Source organism: Hyaena hyaena, unplaced genomic scaffold (genome assembly GCF_003009895.1).
Source record: "Hyaena hyaena isolate Hyena2069 unplaced genomic scaffold, ASM300989v1 scaffold_739, whole genome shotgun sequence".
NCBI lineage: Eukaryota > Metazoa > Chordata > Mammalia > Carnivora > Hyaenidae > Hyaena > Hyaena hyaena.
Genome location: NW_024081375.1, coordinates 679,742 through 702,370, shown reverse-complemented (window position 1 = coordinate 702,370; position 22,629 = coordinate 679,742). Strand labels below are relative to the sequence as shown.

The 22,629-nt window shown below is 35.1% G+C and overlaps 1 pseudogene; it reads right to left on the bottom strand.

The window, feature by feature from the left end:
* Positions 1-13,857: 13,857 nt before the first annotated feature.
* On the bottom strand, positions 13,858-14,627 carry LOC120220959 (annotated as a pseudogene).
* Positions 14,628-22,629: the final 8,002 nt, after the last annotated feature.

Sequence of the window (22,629 nt, the reverse complement as noted above, 5' to 3'; positions counted from 1 at the left end):
CACAATATTCTCACAATCCCATGTGCCTGTGAGTGTTCACTTTTACAGGAAGGGCTGTGAACACAGTATGTGTGATTGACTCCAATTCATTGCCACCATTGAGAAAATAATTGGAATAATAAGCACTATTAAGATAATGATAGTAAGGCTGGCTTTGCAGAGGACAACTTCGGAGTCATTTGCCCACCGAACCGTATAGCCAAACTTGTGTTGCCGAATGGTGCCTTCCCTATCTTGTGTGATTCAAGTCAGACACACTCAGTTGCCAATCAAGGAGACATAGTGAGGTGCCTTCTAAACTGAGGCGAGCCCCGAAAGGTAAGCCACTAAAATACAGACACCAGAATGTTGTCTGTAAAAAATGTGGCCCAAGCTGTGAAACTTTAAGGATGTTAATAGGACATTAGGTGAAAATTATGGGTTTATTGGGTGTGTGACTTTTGGTATGTCACATAAATGTCATTGGTCTCAGTTTCCTCAACTAGAGATTACAGATAGTATTTCTCCCATGCACATATTATCTCAAAGAATGACATATGTTTTAAATGCTTTTCACTTGAGACATAATAGATATCTAATAACATGAGCCTATAATTGTTGTTTTGTTTTTTTGTTATTCTGTTTCTTCATAATACCTTTGAAAGAATTTACTTTGAAGACTCTTTATCCTGTAATACACCTCTTCCATGAAAAGAGATTATATTCTTCCATGGGTGGGATGGGTGCTGTATTTCACTGAAAAGAAAGGGTGAACTACAGAAAATCCTCTGGCCTAAACAATCAAGATAGAATCACATTGAAAACGTTATTTTTCAGATATATAATACTTGAAATCCTGTAATCCCACAATCTCTGATTTCCTAGACATCTTTTATAATTGTAAAAACACGAGTTTTTTCTTCATTTCTCCTAGGTTTCATATCCTATTGCTACTCTATTTATTTTTGTCTTAGAAAAATTTGCCATCTCTTTACAAACTTTACATTGACCCTTCTGGAACTATAATATCTTCAAAGTTTCCATGAAACACTACTGATTCTCACCTGGTTGAATCCTGGCTCCCCTTACTTTGACCTCTGTTTCCTTATAGGTCATTTCCAATGTAACAGAGCATCTGATCTCCTGCAGATACAGAAAGCGACATTAGTACTCTCAGAATTTTAGTTTCCTTCCAAGCCAGGGCTATCTTAACCAATATTCACTATTTTACATCAACGTCATTAAGTTACACAATAATCCATCTGCTTCATCTCTGCTCTACTAAATTCCTGGTCACTTCTACTAAAATTCCGGGTCCCACCCCTCCTGCAAATCTACTTTAATGATTGCACTTTCTTTTGATTTCCCTCTCTACTTCTTTTACCCTTTATCTGGGTATACCTACAACTGTGTACATGTCTTATCCAGCACTCAAGTAGACTCAAGTTTATATCCTTCTAAAGAATAATCACTGTTTTTCTATCTAATGCCTTCAATCAACCTGGACATTCTTATCCTCCATAATCCCTCGATTAAAAAAAATTTATAACTCATGCTCCTTCTCCACCTTCCAGCGTATCCATCTTTCTTCTTTATAATAACAAAAGCTGTAATCAATTTTCTCTGAAACTTCCAGCCTCTCTTCAGTTCATTACACATGTATTAAAGATTACATAGTCCCTAATTTAAACCATTATTTAAACATTATCCTCAAGAATCATGCCCCCTGGTTTTTCTATTTCATTAAGAACACAATACATCAATCCTGGATCATCTAGCTGTTAAGGATTAAATGCTTATGCCCCATCCTTTCCCCTCAATTCATGGGTTAAAATGCTAACCTTCAATGTGATTATATTGGAGATCGGGGCTTTATGAGGTGATGAGGCCCTGGGGATAGAGGTTCCATCAATGTAATTAGTGCCTTTATAAAAGAAAAGAAACCTCAGAGACCTCTCACCACTTCTACCAGTTGGGGACAAAGGTAAAGGACAGTCATCTATAGAGCAGGAAGCAGGCCTAAATCAGCCACCAAATCTGCTGATTCCTTGATATAGGACTTCCCAGCCTCCAGAACTATGAAAATAAATTTCAATTGTTTGTAAGCGACCCAGTTTATAGTATTCTGTTACAGCAGCCAAAATGGACTGATACCAACTATTGATAAATGAATGATCCATAAGTGGATAAATGATAAATGAAAAAAAAACATAACACAGATAATAATGAAAGAAAGGGATCCAGAGCAAGATGGAAGTCACAATAGACACTTTAAGATTTTCACCTTCATCGAAGGGGGAAATATTTTATCTCATAAAATAATACCTAGTGGAGTAGGAATAGGGAAGGAACAAAAAAAGGGGGAGGGAAAACACTTTTGTTTCTAAACACAAAGAATACAGCACTATCTAACATGCTTTTCACATCAAAAATATTAGGTTCAAGATAGTGTAATAGGAATAACAGCAACTTTACAAAATAATTCAATAATTTCAAGACACACAGAAATCTAGTTTAAGAAATTCTAAAATTGTTTTTCAGAATCATATGCATTACCTTGGAATAAGCTTTACAAATAACTGGTTTAGATCAAATGTTTATTATGTGATTGTAAATAAACTATTTTTAACAGCATAAATATCATCCTTGACATATTCAATGTTTCCTGATATCAACCAAGAGAATAATTAGTTTAAATATAGATATCTTGGCTCTTAGATAATTGTGACAGTTGAGTATGGTTAGTTGCACAGTGTTTTTAAACAAATCATGTGTAGGAAGACACATGGTGCTTACCACGTTTTTAACTGTTGACAGTACCAGATGCTACAATTTAAGCCATCTTCAGAAATTGATTGCTGCTTTGAAAATATAAGCCCTTTGAAGAAATATTCATGCATTTAAAATGCAGGTAATACTATATTCTAAGACAAAAACAGTAGAATCATGAGTTTTAAGTAAAATGAACAAAATAAAAAATAAAAATATGTTCTCATGCCCATATACTCTTTAGGGTACTCAAAATAAACAATATTACTGGATGGGTATATGGATAGAAAACTGGGGAGATAATTTAGGAGCAAAATCTCCAAAGAAGAGGAATGGGGGGCCTTCCATATCTCAATCATGGCTGCTTTTGTGACATAGAAAATATTACTTTTTAATATAGATAGAAGTAAATGCAATTTTGTGACTGGTGAGGAGGAGATTGAAGAGAATATTTTTTTTGATGAAAGTCTCAAAAATGCAGTCCATTTTTACCCAGATCAAAAAGGAAAGGGAACAAAGAAAAGCAAAATCACCCTTTTATAGGTTATAAATTGAGTGAAGAGGTGATCTTTCTCCATCTCTCATCTTTCAAGGTGATGTAATGTTTTGGAGAGTAATTACCAAATCTTTTTATAATATGGTATTATCTTTATAAAATATGGAGATAAAAAATTGGTTGGGTTGCATCATTTAACTTATACAGAATTGCGTTTATGATATTCATAAAAAGACACTATGTAGTTGGTGGATCTTTTAGAACTCTAACAGAAATTGCCAGTGAGGAGTATGGCAACTTGTTTCCTTGGAAAATATAAGCATTATGGCTATTGGCTATTATATTTGCACATGATTTAAGTACAATCCTTCCTAGATATTAAAAAAAAAATTAAAAAGACTATAGTCCCTGGCATCATTTCTAACTCTTTAATACTCTGAGATCAGTGACTTGTACCAATGTGTACTCTTATAGTCCCAAAGAGACCTTATAAAATTTAATTTAGTATAAACATAATTTGAAATTAACTAAAATATATTATTAGTTAGTGGCATCATGTAGTGGATAGAGCACTGTATTGGAAGAGAAAAAAAATGTGAATTTGAGTTACAAATGTTTACTCATTAGCTAAATTGTGTCTTCATTTATAAAACATCATATCTATTCTGGAAACATAATAGGATTATTATGGTTATTAAATGGAATGATATATTTAAGTTTTAGCAAACTAGAAAGCACTGTAGGAATATGATATATGAATATTATTAGCTGCTAAATTAATAGAGGTAGAGTCAAAGGAATACATTTGTTGATTATGTAGTATGGTGTTAAGCAGTTGGCATATATTATCTCATGAATTCCTGGTAATCTTTATTTTAGAAATGAGGTGACATTACGAGAGGTCATGTAACTTACTCACCATAACTTATCTAGTAACTAGAAGAATTGAGTCTTAGTTACATGATATTATGTATTAAGGATCATTTTAATCCCACTTTTGATTTTCTTGATTCCATGAGTCCATACATTGTCAATCAGCTTCATGTAGGCTTCAAATACCTTAATACATCACAATCTGAAGTATCTCACTTTGCGAATCTACTTAGAATTCATGAATGTGCATCCTAGAAGTAAGGAAAACCAAGACACAGTGGTGTACCCCTTACTCTAATGGGACATAATTTTTTTAATAGTTTATTGCCAAGTTGGTTTCCATATAACACCCAGTGCTCATCCCAACAAGTGCCCTCCTCCATGCCCATCACCTCCAATCCCTTTTCCCCAACCCCCATCAGCCCTCAGTTTGTTCTCAGCATTCAAGAGTCTCTCATGGATTGCCTCCCTCCCTCTCCTCAACTATTTCCCCCCTTCTCCTCCCCCATGGTCCTCCATTAAGTTCCTACTAATCCATCTATATGTGCAAACATATGGTATCTGTCCTTCTCTGCCTGACTTCTTTCTCTCAGCATAACAGCCTCAAGTTCCATCCGTGTTGCTACACATGGCCAGATTTCATTCTTTCTCATTGCCATGTAGTATTCCATTGTATAGATGAACCACGTCTTCTTGATCCATTTGTCCATTGATGGCCACTTAGGCTCTTTCCATGTTTTGGCTATTGTGGAGAGTACTGCTATGAACATTGGGGTACATGTGCCCCTATGCATCAGCACTCCTGTATCCCTCAGGTAAATTCCTAGCAGTGCTATTGCTGGGTCATAGGAGAGTTCTATTGTTAATTTTTTGAGGAACCTCCATGCTGTTTTCCAGAGGGGCTGCACCAGTTTACATTCCCACCAACAGTGTAGGAGGGTGCCTAATGGGACATAATTAAAGAGATAAATATTTCTCTCTTTCAACTCCCAGGAAATAGTTCTGAGATACATTTTCTAAGGTATATTAGAAGAAGCCTATTCTAAACTAATATGGCAAAATGGTTGGGGCACCTAATTACAACCTGGTGAGGGAGAAAGTCTTTTTGTTTTGTTTTGTTTGTTTTTTAGTGGAGAATATATCAAAAGGAGGAAGTCTTGGTTTCCACTTGGCCTTGATGGCAGTCAGGAGTGGAGCTTGTTTTTCTGTAGTGTTCAGCTGTAGTAGACCAGTTACTGTCTAAAAGTTGTCTGTCTTCCTAAACTGCTTTTTTCCCAGTCCTTTGCCTAAAGAAAACAGGCTTTTTCCGGGGATTTTTTGTATCTTTTGGTGTTTCTGGATTTCTGGTTTCTCCAACACTAAATCTAGGATATATGAGGCAAAGGAAACAAACAGACAACAACAAAAACAGGAAGCTCATCATGTGTTGTTCCTCAGATCCTTGTGTCCCTAGCTGGTCTGCCTTCTTCTCTCTATGTATGAGTGGTCTCCATATATATATTTTATATAATATGTTCAAGGATTTTAGATTTAATTAGGAAGAGAAATAGGGAATAGGTTTTTTACTCCATCTTTCTGGAAGCAAAAGTTCTTGGGGAGCTTTAAATAGTACTTATCCCCATACTCACTCTAGACCACTTAATCAGACTCTGATTAAGATTGTATTTTTTGGGGGGCGCCTGGGTGGCTTAGTCGGTTGAGCGTCCGACTTTCGCTTAGGTCATGATCTCGCGGTTCGTGGGTTCGAGCCCCGCGTCGGGCTCTGTGCTGACTGCCAGCTCAGAGCCTGGAGCCTATTTCAGAGTCTGTGTCTCCCTCTCTCTCTGACCCTCCCCTGCTCACGCTGTCTGTCTCTCTCTCTCTCTCCTAGAAATAAATTAAAAAAATAAAAAAAATTAAAAAAAAAAAGATTGTATTTTTTTTAATTTGATATATATGTTCAATTAACTAAGGGATTATTCTGTAACTTTGGTTACTTTACCCTCAAGTCTTGAATGCCTCATTCTGAAGATATCTTCACATCTTGTAAACTCCAGCAGCAAGGATCTTGAACCTGATGCACTCTGAATCTGATACACAAACACTCCTTCTAAAGGTTTCATGGGATCAAAGATCATCAATCATGGAAAGTTTGTGTCATGATCTAACAGTTTGTGAGTTCGAGCCCCACGTCAGGCTCTATGCTGACAGCTCAGAGCCTGGAGCCTGCTTCAGATTCTGTGTCTCCCTCTCTCTCTGTCCCTCCCTTGCTCGTGCTCTGTCTCTCAAAAATAAATAAACATTTAAAAAATTAAGTAGACAAAAATATTTGAAAATTAAGAATTTGAATAAATTAACATTGTGTAGTAAGCTAAAAAAATACCCCCTCAAAAGATAATTTTGTACAGGAAAGAAGTGGAATATTAAATCACTGAAGAAGAAAACATAAGGTCTAATTCAGGCTATTGTGAAAGGATAATTGGTAAACATTTGGGAAAAAAAGTAGTTTCACTGGCAAAATACACAAAATTATCTCTAAACAAAAGATCAAAACAAAAATAAAGCTATTTAAGGCTCTAAATAAAGGTAAATATGGACCAAAAAAAAAAAAAGAGAGAGCCCTGGAAAGACTTTTATAAGAAGTAATTGAACACAAAAATCACTGAGATTGTATTTCTTATGTTGCACTTCTATAAATAAATGAATCCTCGAAACCTAGGTATTGTGATAAATAAAAAGAATTTAAGTAGAAAAGAAAATCACTAAGTCTTTGAGTAAAAAACACAAACAACCCAAAAAAACCCCACAAAAATAAATAAAATATACTAGTATATATTTGAATGAGCTTTGCCTCCAAGGATATATGGTGGCTTTCAAAAGAGTAAGGAGACCATTTATTAAAACTGTAAAATGTATGAACCAAAAGATTTAAGACTTCAGACCAATAGAAACTGATACTTGAGAGAAAGAGAATATAGCAAGTTTTAAGATGGTAACAATTCTGAAGTACTGTCATATATATCAATTTCTTGTCCTTTTTGTGTCTGCAGAAGATAATTTGTTTTGGATTAATTTGCTTATTACAGGGTCTCCGATGTGCAGTGTTGAACATCATACTAACCCTAAATCTAAATAAGTTCACTAGCCTCTCATATATAGTATATTGATAAGGATTTATTTTATTGTCATACCTGAAGCATGCATGTTTTGCAAAATAAAATGACCTTAATTTTTGACTTGGAAGATTATGATGTTTTAGGTTTGTCTTCACCTAATTGATGTCTTTGAAAGTTTTAGTAACCTGTCCTATCATTCTTTTGAGAGAACAAAATACAGTCTATCAGCAGCCACACAGAACCTCAAGTTTAATTTTTTAAAAACATTTTTTAATGTTTTATTTATTTCTGAGAGAGAGAGAGAGTAGGGGAGGCTCAGAGAGAGAGCGAGACCCAGAATCTGAAGCAGGACCCAGAGCCCGAAGCAGGATTTGAACCCACGAACCGTGAAATCATGACCTGAGCCAAAGTTGGTCACTTAACCAACTGAGCCACCCACGTACCACCAGAACCTCAAGTTTTAAAATGGCCCTTGAAAGTTCAACTTCCACCAAACATTTCCCTCAGCAGATGTGATGATTACACAAATAGTTATCAAAATGTCAATTCTGGAGTCGCCTGGGTGGCTCAGTCAGTTGAATGTCCAAATTCAGCCCAGGTCATGATCTCGTGGTTAATAGGTTCATGCCTGGCATCAGACTCTGTGCTGACAGCTCAGAACTTGGAGCTTGCTTCGGATTCTGTATCCTCCTCTCTCTGTCCCTCCCTCACTCATGTTCTTTCTCTCTCAAAAATAAATAAATATTTGAAAATTTTAAAATAATGTACTAAATTAATAGAATGTCAATTGTGAATACCATAACATGCTGCATTCAAATCACAAGTGCTACACTTTCATATTTTATGACTGAACTCTTCAGCATTTGGTGTACCAAAGATAAGGACAACACACACACACACACACACACACATGCACACAAACACACACATGCACAAACACACACACACACCTTTCTCAGTTGATTTTATTATTTTCCCTATTCCTTCAGTTATCTGGCCATGGTAGGCTACCACGGTTGGTTGATTGATGCATAACATTCATGCCCTATATGATGCACACAATCATATCAAGTATCAAAAGTGGAGTTTTCAAATTAGCTTCCAATTACTTCCAATTACTCTGTAATTTTTATCTTCTCAGTATTCTCTCTTCTTTGTCCTCACCCCAGTTATTTCCCTTTCAAAAATCATTTTACTGCTACCTTCAAAATTAAAGAAGTATTTATCAGTAGTAATTTGTGATGAAAGCTATTGCTTAGTGCCTAGGAAACTGTATACTTTATAGTTGAAATTTAACTAGATTACTTAAAATACTTTAGAGATATTTCACTCAGTTTTTTTATATGTCTCTGATTCATACCATTTCTTTAATATTTTGGGTTTTTTCCTCTAAACTATATCCATCTACTTTAATTGTAAGTATGGTAAAATGATGAAATTAGCAAAACTTTTATTTCTTCTTTGTAAATTAGTTATTAGAAATGAGAGAGCTAAGGTGCTCAGTTGAGCCTCCAACTTCGATTCAGGTCATGATCTTACGGTTCATGAGTTCAAGCCCCGCGTCAGGCTCTGTGCTGACAGCTCAGAGCCTGGAGCCCGTTTTGGATTCTGTGTCTCCTTCTCTCTCTGCCCCTCTTCTACTCCTGCTCTTGCTCTGGCACTCTCTTTCTCTTAAAAATAAATAAACATTAAAAAATGTCTTTAAAAGAAAAATAAATACAATCTTTTAGACTTATAGTCACTGCCCAAAATTCAGACTATAAATTAGAAATGGAATCTGTTGAGCTATTTATTGCATGTAATATAGACATTGATGAGCTCTGGCTCAGAAGTCATACATGCCTGGCTTGAATCTGACCTCTTCCATTTCCTTTGCTAAGTGTTTAACTACCCTTGTCCTCATTTGTACAGCGAGAAAAGTAATGACCATTAGTTGGATGAAATAAAAGTGCAACAGATTGTAGATAATGTGAGTATTTCTTCCACGGGTTCTCAGGAAAAAATGAAAAATATACCATAAGCCTTAGATCATAATTATTTCAAGTCTGGAATTTCATTGTATTTTTAGATATCATACATGTTTGAAAAATGCTTGGTATTCGTTATACATATGGAGTAAAAGTGTAGGAAAATATGGACACCTAAACAATTAAATTTACAGCAGTTTATAATCATTATGAACATTGACCTATTGTGAATATTTTAAATTTTAAAATTTGGTTGACTATTTTGCAAAAGTAGAAGTGTATCATGAAGACACTTAAGTCAGATTTAACAATAAAATTATATGGAAAGTTCAGGATTCAGTCTCTAAGAGGCATTAGAAGTCCATAGGGGCATGTTTTTCTAGAAATGAGAAAAGTATGTAGATGAAAGCAAAGAAATTCTGGGACAAGAAGATAGAAGGAACTGATGGTACATTAGATCTACACTACGTCCAACAAAATCACAATACAATCAGGTCACAGCTATATCTATTCAGACCAAATTCCACTGCATGTGACAAGTGAGAAATACTATGTTTATTGATAAAAGAATGGTTAGTAACAAATCTGGCTACTTCACATGATGCTTAGAGCTAACTCAATATCCACCTGATATGACTCTAAGTCATATCAGTGTTGCTTAATATGGATTCCAAAATAATTGGCAAACTTCTGTTGAAGTTTTTGGTGAGAGACTATACCAATAAGACATTATAGAAAGAGAACAGGACTTAGATTCACCTAGCCTGAGTCATGTCTGTATCTGCCATTTACTGTTTTTGATATTGAACATGAATTGTCTCTTCTCAGACTGTTTTCTTAATCAAGTCTAGACTTCAGAGAAGTCATTCATAATGTTTTTGTACTTTCTATATGATGTGTTCATGAAAATAGTGGTGAATCTTTTTGGATTGTAGTTCTTACTTCATTACTTTGTTCTTCATTCTCAGCAACAATTGCTGGATTAAAATGAATACTTTCATAATATTTAATGCATACTATAAGAAAGAATACCCTGCAGATTTTTTAGCAGAATACTGGAAAATATAGTTAGTTATGAGTTTGACATTTCTATTGATCACCTTGTCCTATTATTATGTACAATGAGAGAACATATTACAGTTACTTCCTCATCATGATAGGTGTAAATTGCCTAAATTCTTGCCATTAGAATTAGATTGATATGCACAGTGTTTACTTCAAAAATTTATTGGAGATGAATGATTAATAACATATTAAATATAAAGTAACTTATGTGAAAATAGTTAAAATTATACTACTGATAATACTACTTGTTAATTGCCTGAAATTATTTTAAATAAGAATTTTGTCATCTACCCAAAAATAAAATTTATCTTTCTACTATTTTTGCCCCCATTTCATAGTCATTAGATATATTGGTGTGCTCTAATAATAACAGAGTATCCAACTCCAGCTTAACTTTTATAAGTTAGTTAGTGACTGGTTAAGTTAGTATAAAGATACACTAGTTAGAAATCATCTTTATTTAGAGAAGTGTTGTCTTGTGAATACCATTCTAACATCCATGACAAAATTGGAGAATAGCTACCACCACACAGTAAATTGAAAACTGTTGCTTGTATGACAAAACAGCATAGAATTCATCCGGTACTTAATAATACTTTTTGATTTTAATTTTAAAATCAGAAGATACTTTTGAAGGATATCACATGGAAAAAAATTCAGTCTCAGGCACTTTCTTTACTACATTTAATAAGGAGAGACATTGTAGCAGAAAGATGATCTTATTCTGGAGAGAGCCTGGGTTCAAATTCCAGTCATCAGTTTTATTAATCTTGAAGAAAAAATATTGTAAGATTATTTGAAGCTTACATGAGGTAATGAATTTAAAAGTGTCTTACACCTGGGTGGTATACAGTGCCTAGTATATAAAGCTCCTGTATTGTCAGGAGAATTTTAATTTGAGCCCCAAATATCTCTATTTCTGAACTTTTGTTATTTCTCCTTCTTATGGTGTACTATATCTTATAAAGTAATACACTATATAACATGATGTTTAATTAATTTTTAATGTTTTATTTATTTCTGAGACAGAGAGAGAGAGAGAGGCAGCGTGAGCAAGGGAGAGGCAAAGAGGGAGACACAGAATCAGAAGCAGGCTCCAGGCTCTGAGCTAGCCATCAGCACAGAATCCAACGACACAGGGCTCGAACCCACGAACCATAAGATCATGACAAGAGCTGAAGTCGGACGCTTAACCAACTGAGCCACCCAGGCACTCCGATATAACATGATGTTTAATAGAGTGGGTATTTAAGTCTAATTCCTTTGGACATGAATCTTGGCTTTGCCACTTACAAAATGTAAGAACTTAGACAAGTTATGTAATTTTTCAGTGTTCAGTTTTCTCATGCATAACATGCAGAACACATTTCACCTTACTCGAAAGAGAGGTATGAGTCGATACTTATAAAGTAAATAAAATAGTCCCTGGTACCTAATAAACACTCAACATCTAGCTGTCATTGCTATTTAAGAATTGTGAATTCTTCATACCTGGGTCCAACTTCTAATAATGTGTATATGTGTGATCTTTAAAGAAGAAAGAAAGGGCACAAGAATTCTGTAACCTTGTTAGTGTAAGAAATCCATTAAATCTGAGGCGCCAGGGTGGCTTAGTCGGTTAAGCGTCCAACTTTCGCTCAGGTCATGATCTTGCGGTTCGTGGGTTCGAGCCCCGCGTCGGGCTCTGTGCTGACTGCCAGCTCAGAGCCTGGAGCCTGTTTCAGTCTGTGACTCCCTCTCTCTCTGACCCTCCCCTGCTCTCTCTCTCTCTCTCTCTCCTAGAAATAAATAAAACATTAAAAAAAAAAAAAAAAGAAATCCAGTAAATCAGTTACCCATCTAATTACCCACATAGCAGCTTATCCTTAAAGGATGAAATGTGTAATGACCAATACATTTTGCAAGTATCCAATAATATTAAAACTAGAGAGATAATTGCTATCTAATTAAGAGTGAGATTAATCTACAAGAACAATAAATAAAAGTTAAATAATTTATTAGTAAAATTATTTGATGAAAAATATTTTATATATTTGAAGAGTATAATTAATATTTGAGATAAAATGTTATATACACACACACACAAAGATTGGGATCATTCACAGAACTAAGCTAATTTTTTGGTATATCACCTAAATTTATAAATCCAGGCACATAAATCCAGGCACAAAAAATTATCTTGCTAGGTAAAACCATTAGTGAACCCTTCAAATCTTCATTTACTAAAGAGAGTGAACTTTTTTTAGGTTTTAATATTTTATACAAGCTTTTACTTTACGTGATGTTAATTATAGCATTTTGAAGGAGAGATTCTAATTCCACACAAAATGGAAGACCCTAAAATGTACCCATTAAATTACTAAAAAATAAACTAAGTGACAAGAATATAATAGAAGTCCAATGTAGATTTCAAGTGTTGTCACCATGTGACTACAGACACTCTTGTCAGTTTACAGCTGGGACTCTTAGAACCTCTTTCATAATCTAGTGCAAGGGCAAAAACCACAACGTGTGGGGCACCTGGGTGGCTCAGTCAATTAAGCGTCCGACTTTGGCTCAGGTCATGATCTCATGGTTCATGGGTTTGAGCCCCACATCGGGCTCTGTGCTGACAGCTAGCTCAGAGCCGGGAACCTGTTTCCAATTCTGTCTCCCTCTCTCTCTGACCCTCCAGTCCTCATGCTGTCTCTCTCTCAGAAATAATTTTTTTAAAAAAAATTTAAAAAATTAAAAAAAAAACACACAACGGGAGAGGGAATTAAGTCCTAAATTATTGGCTTCATCACATCCACCTTCTCCACCCCAAAATGGCACAAAAGAAATAGCTACCATGCCCTGCAGACGACTTTTGGTGTAAATGATGTGATGAACCGAGATGGAAACAGTTCATGAAAATCTGTCTTAAAAAAAATGCCTCTTTCAGATGAGTTTGTACACACCACAATGAGTCTCTCCTTCATTTGGGTAGGAGACGAAAATTCAACTCTCAGAAAGTCGTAATTTCATTCATTTACTCAATACCAATTCACAAAGTACCTACAAATTATCAGCTTCCGCTTGCAGCCATTATTAGATAAAAAAGAAGCCTGACATCTCTAGAGGAGCCATCAAGTTCCACCCAAGTCTATGGCTGAAAGGATTCTTTTTATTTTTTTTTTTACTATTTGGCATTGGGTTTCTTCTGTACTTCTGAAAGGCTAACATCTTAAAGCTGAATCATCTTTAACCTGGAGGTCTAACACGGTATTTACCAACACTTGCATCCCAGACACACAACACTAAAAGCTGCACTAAATTCTGAGGCTAGCTATGATCTAAATAGTTTAAAATTAAGTGATTGGGGGTACCTTGGTGGCTCAGTCAGTTAGCCGCCCGACTTTGGCTCAGGTCATGATCTCACAGTTGATGGATTTGAGCCCCGCATCCAGCTCTGCGCTGACAGCCAGCTCAGAGCCTTGAGCTTGTTTCATATTCTGTATCTCCCGCTCTCTCTGACCCTTCTCTGTTCATGCTGTCTCTCTCTCTCTCTCAGAAATAAACACTTTAAAACATTAAAAAATTAAATTAAATTAAATGATTGTACAGTATTCATTTATGCCTGAGATTCCAGTCCTCAATCAAGCTTGTGGCCACCGGCATTAACATTCTTGCCATCCAGCAGATCTGATAGCATTGGTTTGATACCTGGCTTTAGGGTCTGAGGGAACCCGAAACCTATCAGGCTAGAGCTCGAGTTGTTCCCTTTAGTAGAGAAGCAGATGTCAGGGTCGACCTGCTGCTATTCCAAAGCGAGTGTTACTATTTCCTGCTGTCCAGGCCAGATTAACAGCCGTCTCTAAACTTCTTGTTCACCATCTGATAAGTGGAGTCACCAAACTCTGCCCTGTTGTTTACTAGCATGGAGCTGGAATTCATCAGTCTGGTAACCATCCGCAAAGCTGCTCTGGGTCACTGGAGACTTTGCAGTCTCAAATTTTATCTGATGGCCACCCAGCCAGCTTTCAAAACCCAGCACCAGAGCTCCCTGGACTGGAGGGCCAGGGAAGTTGAAATACATGTCACGGCCCAGGTTGATGTGCTCCTGCTTATACCCTGTCTTAATTTTAGCATTTACCCCCTTGTGTTTGGTGAGAAGCATGGATCAAAGGTCAGCTTCAATACATGTGTAAGCTGATCTTCCACAGTACCGTGTCTAGCCTGTTGTCCATGTTCCATTTCTCCATAAACATCTGACCACATTCAGTCCATCTGTACTTGGTTTCCAGACTGCCCGCCACTTTGGTGGTCTCAGTGTTGGCTGAACCTGACCTTGCAAATTCCAGTCCATTCTCAGATTTTTGTTTTCAAGTCCCATTTTATTAAGCCAAATCCATAACCCTTGGGGAAGATTTTTCAGGATCAGCATACATGGAGGCACAACCATCGTCTACTCGGGGGTAGTGGCTATGGATTAAGCAGCTGCTACTGTGGAGGCTACAGGGCAAGGAACCCACGAGAGTGAACATTTTTTAATGAATGTGGGTCACCTTAAGAATGAAGACTTTTTTCTGCCATTTTATTATTTATGAATAGTTTAACATTCCAAGTTCTCAACTATCAAAACTATTCAAATAGAGAAACAGTTATAAAATGTTCCATTTAAATTTGCCACTGATGTAACCTGAGCTAGCAATGTAATTCAGATGAGAAAATGATACTGTTTTATTCTACTTTGAGTAAAAAGATGAAAATTAATCTTTCAGTAACTTTTGATAATATTTCAGAGGTTAGAGCTACTTTCTCACTGTTTTACTCTTTCCCACCTGTTGGGTTTTTTGAAGACTTTAAAGACTCTGACTCACATGAGTTACTGTAAAAAGTCATATACAGGAGAGTGTGCTCGCATGCTTTCCAAATCAGCAAGTGACAGTGGAGATGACAGAAAACTTTCCGAAATGCGAGTAATCTTTCTAAGCAATCAGTTGATACCTAATAGCTTGATAGTGTAAGTAAAGCTTTGAAATAATCCATAATTTAACATCAAAGGAACCAAAAGCAATTTCGCCATTCAATAGGGCAATTGTTACAAACATTGATTACTGTGCTCTAATAACCCTCCTACTTTCAGAAACCCTTGGGTTGTGGAGGTAGGCTAGAAACTAATTACATGTATTAGTGTTCACTAAAGTTGAATTATCTAAATTTCTTTTTCAGATGGGGGAATGGAATATCTTGAAAGAAAAAAGTATTTTGAAAATCTAGACACAGTTTAAGATGATTGTTACAAAATTTATTTAATTATGCTATATAATTTTATTATTAAAATTGTACATATTTTAAATAACATACAGTGTAATGTTTATTTTCGCACTAAGTTAACCAAGAAATATAGAGGATAATTGAGTTAGACAATCAAGTATGCTTGGCATTATTTATAAAATGGTTTTTAAAAGATTAAAAATTTGGACCCTAAAATTCACCCCCCCCAAAAAAATCCAGATGTACTTAAAGTGACTGCATATAGTTTGTCATTGCAACATTCTTGTCATTTTGAAAAACTGGAACAGCCAAACTGTCTAAAAACAAGAAATTGGTTTAGTGTATTGTGATATCCATAAATGTAACATTATGCAAATATATTACAATGATATTTTCAAAAAATATTTTACAATATATATAACTTAAAACATTCTATCATGTTAAAAATAATTTTCGGGGGGCGCCTGGGTGGCTTAGTCGGTTAAGCGTCCGACTTTCGCTTAGGTCATGATCTCGCGGTTCGTGGGTTCAAGCCCCGCGTCAGGCTCTGTGCTGACTGCCAGCTCAGAGCCTGGAGCCTGTTTCAGTCTGTGACTCCGTCTCTCTCTGACCCTCCCCTGCTCACGCTGTCTCTCTCTCTCTCTCTCCTAGAAATAAATAAAAATATTTAAAAAAATAATAATAATTTTCGGAACAGTATAAATATTATGATCCCTAAAATATAGAAAGTGAGCTCCATGAAGCTACTGTGATGTGAATGCTGTTTACGATTGTATAGTGCCTCGAACCAAGTAGATACCGGTCAACCTTTCTGAATGAATGAATAAATGAGACCCAAAATAAATCTATAGTGCTATAAGAATCTATTAAGCACTTTGTAAAGAATGTAAATACAGATAGCGTTCTAAAATTCAGCAAAGTAATGTAATGTTTTGCTTTTTAAGACTATGAAGAAAAGATCATGTTTTTCGTGATTGTAATTGTTAGTGGTAAAATTATCTTATGTGAAGACATTAAAATGAGGAAAAACTTATCTACTGCTGCTACACAATTTTGTTCTTTGTGAGATAATGCCAACAAATTGATTACTCATACATAGATCTACAGCATATACTTCTTTGGAATGAAGAAAACACTTCCTATCATTGAGCTGATTCAACATAATAAAATGATTATGTCACCATGGAAACATAGACAATACGTGCTAAGTCATTTATTTTCAGAGAAATGTTTTTAATATTTTAGCATTAGTTCCATAATATCTGGAGTGGATGCACCTGGTAGAGTTAGGATACCCAATTATTTTACTAATGAAAAACGTTGGAAGGATAACTGATTTCTTTTATTGAAGGTAAAGGATAAAAGATTAACATTTCTTAGTTATTAATGTCCTAGAATAATTTTGGAACTCACCTTTTTTTAGTAGGAGCGATGTTTCTTGACATAAGTGTTCTATACATTTTCCATGATGCTAGAGTTTCAGGGAACTCTATAAACAACACCCTATTTCTGCTACTGACTTCTAAACCAGTTAAAAAAAGAGAATTAGAGACAAAAATGTCAGCTCTCTATAGCATAACATATAGACCTGTGGAATCACTATGTTGTATATCTGAAATTAATATAACGCTGTGTGTCAACTATACTTCACTTTTTAAAAAGTCAGTCTGTGATTCTTGGGTGGTCAGTCAGTTAAGCATACTGACTCTTGATTTCAGCTAGGTCCTGATCCCAGTGTTGTGGAATGGAGCCTCGCATTAGGCTTCTCACTGATCATGGAGCCTGCTTAAGATTCTCTCTCTCTCCCTCTGCCCCTCTCCTCAACTTTCACTCTCTGTCTCTCTCTCTCTCTCAAATAAAAATAATTAATAAATAAATAAGGCAGTTCTATTACCAACTCTAAAATAACAAAAACAACCTAATGGTACCTGGAGGACATAGATGTGGGGGAACAAAACCACTAACTAGAATTAGACTTGACCATACAAGTCCTGTTAGAAAACCACAGACCTGGCTTAAACAGACCTTGCTCATTGAACTTGGTACAAGGACAAGTGCAGAGCAGAGACCCTCGTATCACAGAGTAAAAGGAAAAGCAAAACTGTAAAATCCCCATTGGATATTTTACTCCTCCTTTTAGTAGGGATAATGAGGGTGTACAGAGAAGCCAAGTAATATAATTCCAATATAATTATAATCTTATAATCTCCTTCATGGAATAGGAAGAATAAAATGTTTTTCTTAACATGTATTTCAGTAGTTTTCCATATGAAGCAAATGGTAGTTATTAGTATCTGATCATGTTTTATCCTTTCCATGCTTACACTATGTAACTTTAAGTTTGGCTTTTTTTAGATAAAGTTATAGAGAGAAAATAAAGCTCAAATAATTGTGAGATATTGGTTTTAGACATGTCCTTAAGCTTAAAAGTAGTGGTTTCTATTTTTAAGAAGGTGCTGGAGTAAATATTATATAAAATAGATGGAAAGATAATATGGATTTGTATTTACACCAAAAGACATTAAATTGTCAAAAGGTGATATTAATTCACAAAGTAAATTTTCTGCCCCAGTAAATTTAATTACAACACTGTTCTGGGTCACAGCATATGATTTTATTTTTATTCTTATTATTTTAAATGCTATTCTACTAATAGTCTTTCTAGCTTCACTTGCTCCCTTGTTTATCCTCTGGCTACATATCCAGAAAAAAAAAAGTACGTGGAAATCCTTCCAAAAGTCTTAGTATTTTTTTCTTTGTTAAATGAACACATGTTTGCAACACACCTACAAACACTTCACTAGTTTGAAACCTAATTGCAATCCTTGTCAGAATGTTCTTAGAGAAACCAACTATGAAATAAATAAAATTCAGCTTTTTTTTTCTACAAATACTATCGTCTTTTATCTTACTGTGTAGTCTACTATACAGAGACATTTTCAGACAATATACCAATATCTAATTTGTCATTTAACAAGTATTTATTGAGTTCTTTTTATGTTTTGGGCTTTGTGTTACAATAAAACAAAAAAATGTAAGCTCATAGAGTTTATAGCCCATTCTACTTTAGGAACAGTTATTTGTTTCTGTAGTATAAAAATATTGCTAAAATACTGCTATCAAGGCAACTGTATTCTTTTCATTCACACAAACATGACATTTTATTCTCTGACACATGCACACACATACATACACACACATATATGCAAATGTGTGAAAATTTGCTTTTGATACACTGTTGATTTTCCATACAATCTCTAAATCTGTAGAGTACAGTTTTTAAATCAAATCATTAGAAATTCTATTAGTAGTAATAGATAATTACTAACTTGTTTATTATTTCAATATATCTATTCTTCTAATTTGCTGGTTTAAAAAGCATTTGAATAGCACCATATAATGCAGCCTCTTTCAACTCTCCAATAAAATACCAACAAAATTGCAATAAAAACGGAAACATAATATCACTATTAAAAAGAAAGATTTAAAGAAATTTGTGAAAATCTGAAACTTTTAGTACCTATAAAATTGATGCTACTAGGTTTTAAAAAGCAGATCTAAGGTTTGCTTCTTGTAATATTATGCTTTTTTTCACCATACAGCTTGTCCTAACAAAAGGTGTGAAGTTTTGTTGCATCTCCCTTTTCAAAAACTATAGAAAATATGACAACCCTATCTTTACTGAAAAATGATACTTGAAGTTTTCAGATAATTTCTTTTTTTTTTTTTACTATACACAATCTTCTATATTCAGAAATAGAATGAAATTAGATAGTTGGGAAGAGGAAGAACAATCCTCAGGGCCCCTTTCATCTCCTATCCAAATAAACTCATCTTCAGATTTCCATGGAATTATGGCTTAGAATTCCCCTCTCAACTACTGGGAACAGTTTGTGTGTGTGTGTGTGTGTGTGTGTGTGTGTGTGTGTGCAGCATAGTTATTAGTTGTGCAGCATAGTTATTAGTGTGAATGATTCTGTCCTCAGTATCCATGTTTTGGTAACTTAGCCCTCTTACAATTCCTGCAGATACACTTTACCACCAGGCAATTTACTGTGTTTGAAAAGCAGAAGTAAGGCTGGCTACTCTCTCTTTTGTAGTTAAGATGAAACATTATCTTCACCTATTTTTTTCTTCCTACAACCATCTTCTTTGCTTTTGGCCCCAGAGATTAAGCTCACCCAGGCACCTTAAAACGATATGGTTTTTAAGATCTAGATATAAGCTGATAGGAGTAATCTTTCTTCCACATGACCTTCCATATTTATAGTCTTTTTTATAAGAGAATTCTTTGTTTCTTCTACAGATAAATAAAACTAGTAAATTTTTTATTTCTATTGTGAACTTCTGACTTTTATGTGTAGTCTTTCCTTATAAGGACTATTGATGGCGGAGTTTAATAGTACCCTCATGCCAGGGTACCTGGGTGGCTCAGTCAGTTAAATGTCCAACTTTGGCTCAAGTCAAAATCTCAGGGCTCGCATCTAGCTCTGTTTTGACAGCTCAGAGCTTGGAGCGTGTTTTGGATTCTGTCTCCCTCTCCCTAGTGCGCACTCTCTCTCTCTCTCTGCCCTTCCCTGGCTTGCTCACTCACTCTCTCTCTCTCTCTTTCTCTCTCTCTCTCTCAAAAATAAACATTAAAATTAATTTTTAAAAAATGGTACCTCATGCCTTTAAAACTTAACAAGAAAAGGGAGATAGACAATTAAATCATATTGCATGGAACAAGTAGCTTCCTTTACTGTTTGTGACAGGAGAGTCTGGAAGTGGATCAGAGCAGGAAATTGTAGAAATTACAGATTCTAATGAATTGTTTTTTAGAGTATCAGAGAATTAGAAATTGAGGCAGCAGACGAAACAGTTGTGAGCTAAAGATTAGAATTGTTCTGAAAACTACAAACACTAATCTGATCTCTAGCTGCTAATCTGAGAAAAAGACTTCAGTCAATGCCTATGTGGACAATGAAAGGAACCAAAGACACACACAAATGTGACTATCTGGACATTTTGTTTGGGAAAAAAAAGAACTAAAGAACAAATAAACTATAGGGATCACAAAAAATAATTTGGACCTAAAAAAGGACCATGAACCTAAAAGTTCTAAGGTAAATCATCCCCCCAAATAAATTATTATAAAAAAACGATTGAATTCTAGAAAAGTTCCACTTTCTCAGTAAAATAAGACTATCAGCAGTTTATTGGTTAACCTTAAAAGACAACAGAATTAAATTAAGATGTAAGTGGATAGATAAGTTTGTAAGTAAACTAAAATGCATTAAGGAATAAGGGGGAAAACATGAAGAAAATAGAATTAGAAATATGGAGGATAAATGTGAAGATTCATCAGAGTAGAAAGGAAACCATAAGACAAAACACAACACAACAACAAACATAAGAGAATAATACCATAAAGCCTGTACATAAAGGTTAAAATGACCCACTGTGTCTGTGGATTTTCTGTTATGTCAGAGTTCAGACTTCTGCTTTGTTTTTTGTTTTGTTTTATTTTTCCATTTATTTTTATTACTATTTACATTTTAGTTAACATACAGTGCATTGTTAGTTTCAGAAGTAGAACTCAGTGATTCATCACTCACACCCAGTGCTCATCATAACAAGTACACTTTTTAATATCCATCATCCATCTATCTCCTGCTGACTCCTCTCCATCAACCCTCAGTTTGTTCTCTGTTGTTAAAAGTTTCTTGTGGTTTATTTCCCTTTTTCCCCTTTCCCCATATGTTCATCTGTTTTGTTTCTTAAATTCCACATACGAGTGAAATCATATGGTACTTGTATTTCTCTGATTGATTTATTTTGTGTAGTATAATGCATTCTAGCTCCACTCACATTGTTGCAAATGGCAAGATCATTCTTTTCAATGGCTGTGTGATATTCCATTGTATATATACCCACATCTTCTTTATCCATTCATCAGTCAATGGAATGGACATTTAGGCTCTCTCCATAGTTTGGCCAATGTTGATAATACCGCTATAAACATTTGGGTACATGTACCCCTTCAAATCTTTATTTTGGTATCCTTTGGGTAAATACCTAATAGTCCGATTGTTGGATCATAAATCAACACCATCATGAGATAGCCAACTCACAGCTTGTCAGAATGGCTAAAATTAACACAAGAAACAACAGTTGTTGACAAGGATGTGGAGAAAGGGGAACCTTCTTGCACTGTTGGTGGGAATGCAGACTGGTGCAGCCACTTTGGAGACAGTCTGGAGATTTCTTAGAAAACTAAAAATAGCACTACTATAATTCAGCAATTGCCTTGTTTCTTAAATCGCAAGAGACTTACTTAATTTTTCCTCTAAATAAAATGCTGGGTCTTGCTTATCAAACCTATATCTGATTCTAAAGTAGATATTAGACACACACACACACACACACACACACTCACACTCATGCACACTCACAATTTATACTAAAGCTATCTTGTATAAAGTTGTAATATTTGTTGGCTTTTTAAAAATATAAACTGCAAGTAGTTATGATATTTGTATACTGACAAATAGCAGGCACCACTGATATCTGGCTATGTCTGAATCAGGTAAATCCTCAAATGCAGGTTATATCCAACCCCTTACATGTGGACCCTGGATCCAACTCTTAAAAGATGTTTTCTGAGAACATCAAAGAAGCTTTAGCCTTAGGTCTAAAGCTGAGTCTTGCCCAGGAGTGGAGAAGCAAGCTATGAACTGAGATACCAAAAATTTTGTATTAGATGCTAGGGAAACAAACTGAGAAGCCAAGAAACTAGAGTTTGAACAAAGCTAAAATAAAAGAAAGACAAAAATTTTTAAATCCAATAATTAGTTATAGCTCAGAGTATGTCTTTGTGTTTTTCTTTTAGAGACTGTACATCATCAAATGATATTGCATCCATCTTCAAAACCCTGTATTAGCATGTTTTAGCTACTAGCCCTCAGAATATTATAAATTCAAGATATTACATCTTTTAATTTTTAATATTTTTAATTTTTAAGATACAGTTTTTTAACTGTAATCTTTCCTGCTTTATGGTTGTCTCTTCTTTCTCTAGAAGATCCTTTCAAACTCCTCTTATGCTCATCATAGTGAGGATTCATGTGCTAATCTTGTCTTGTCACTTTACATGCTCCCCACATAA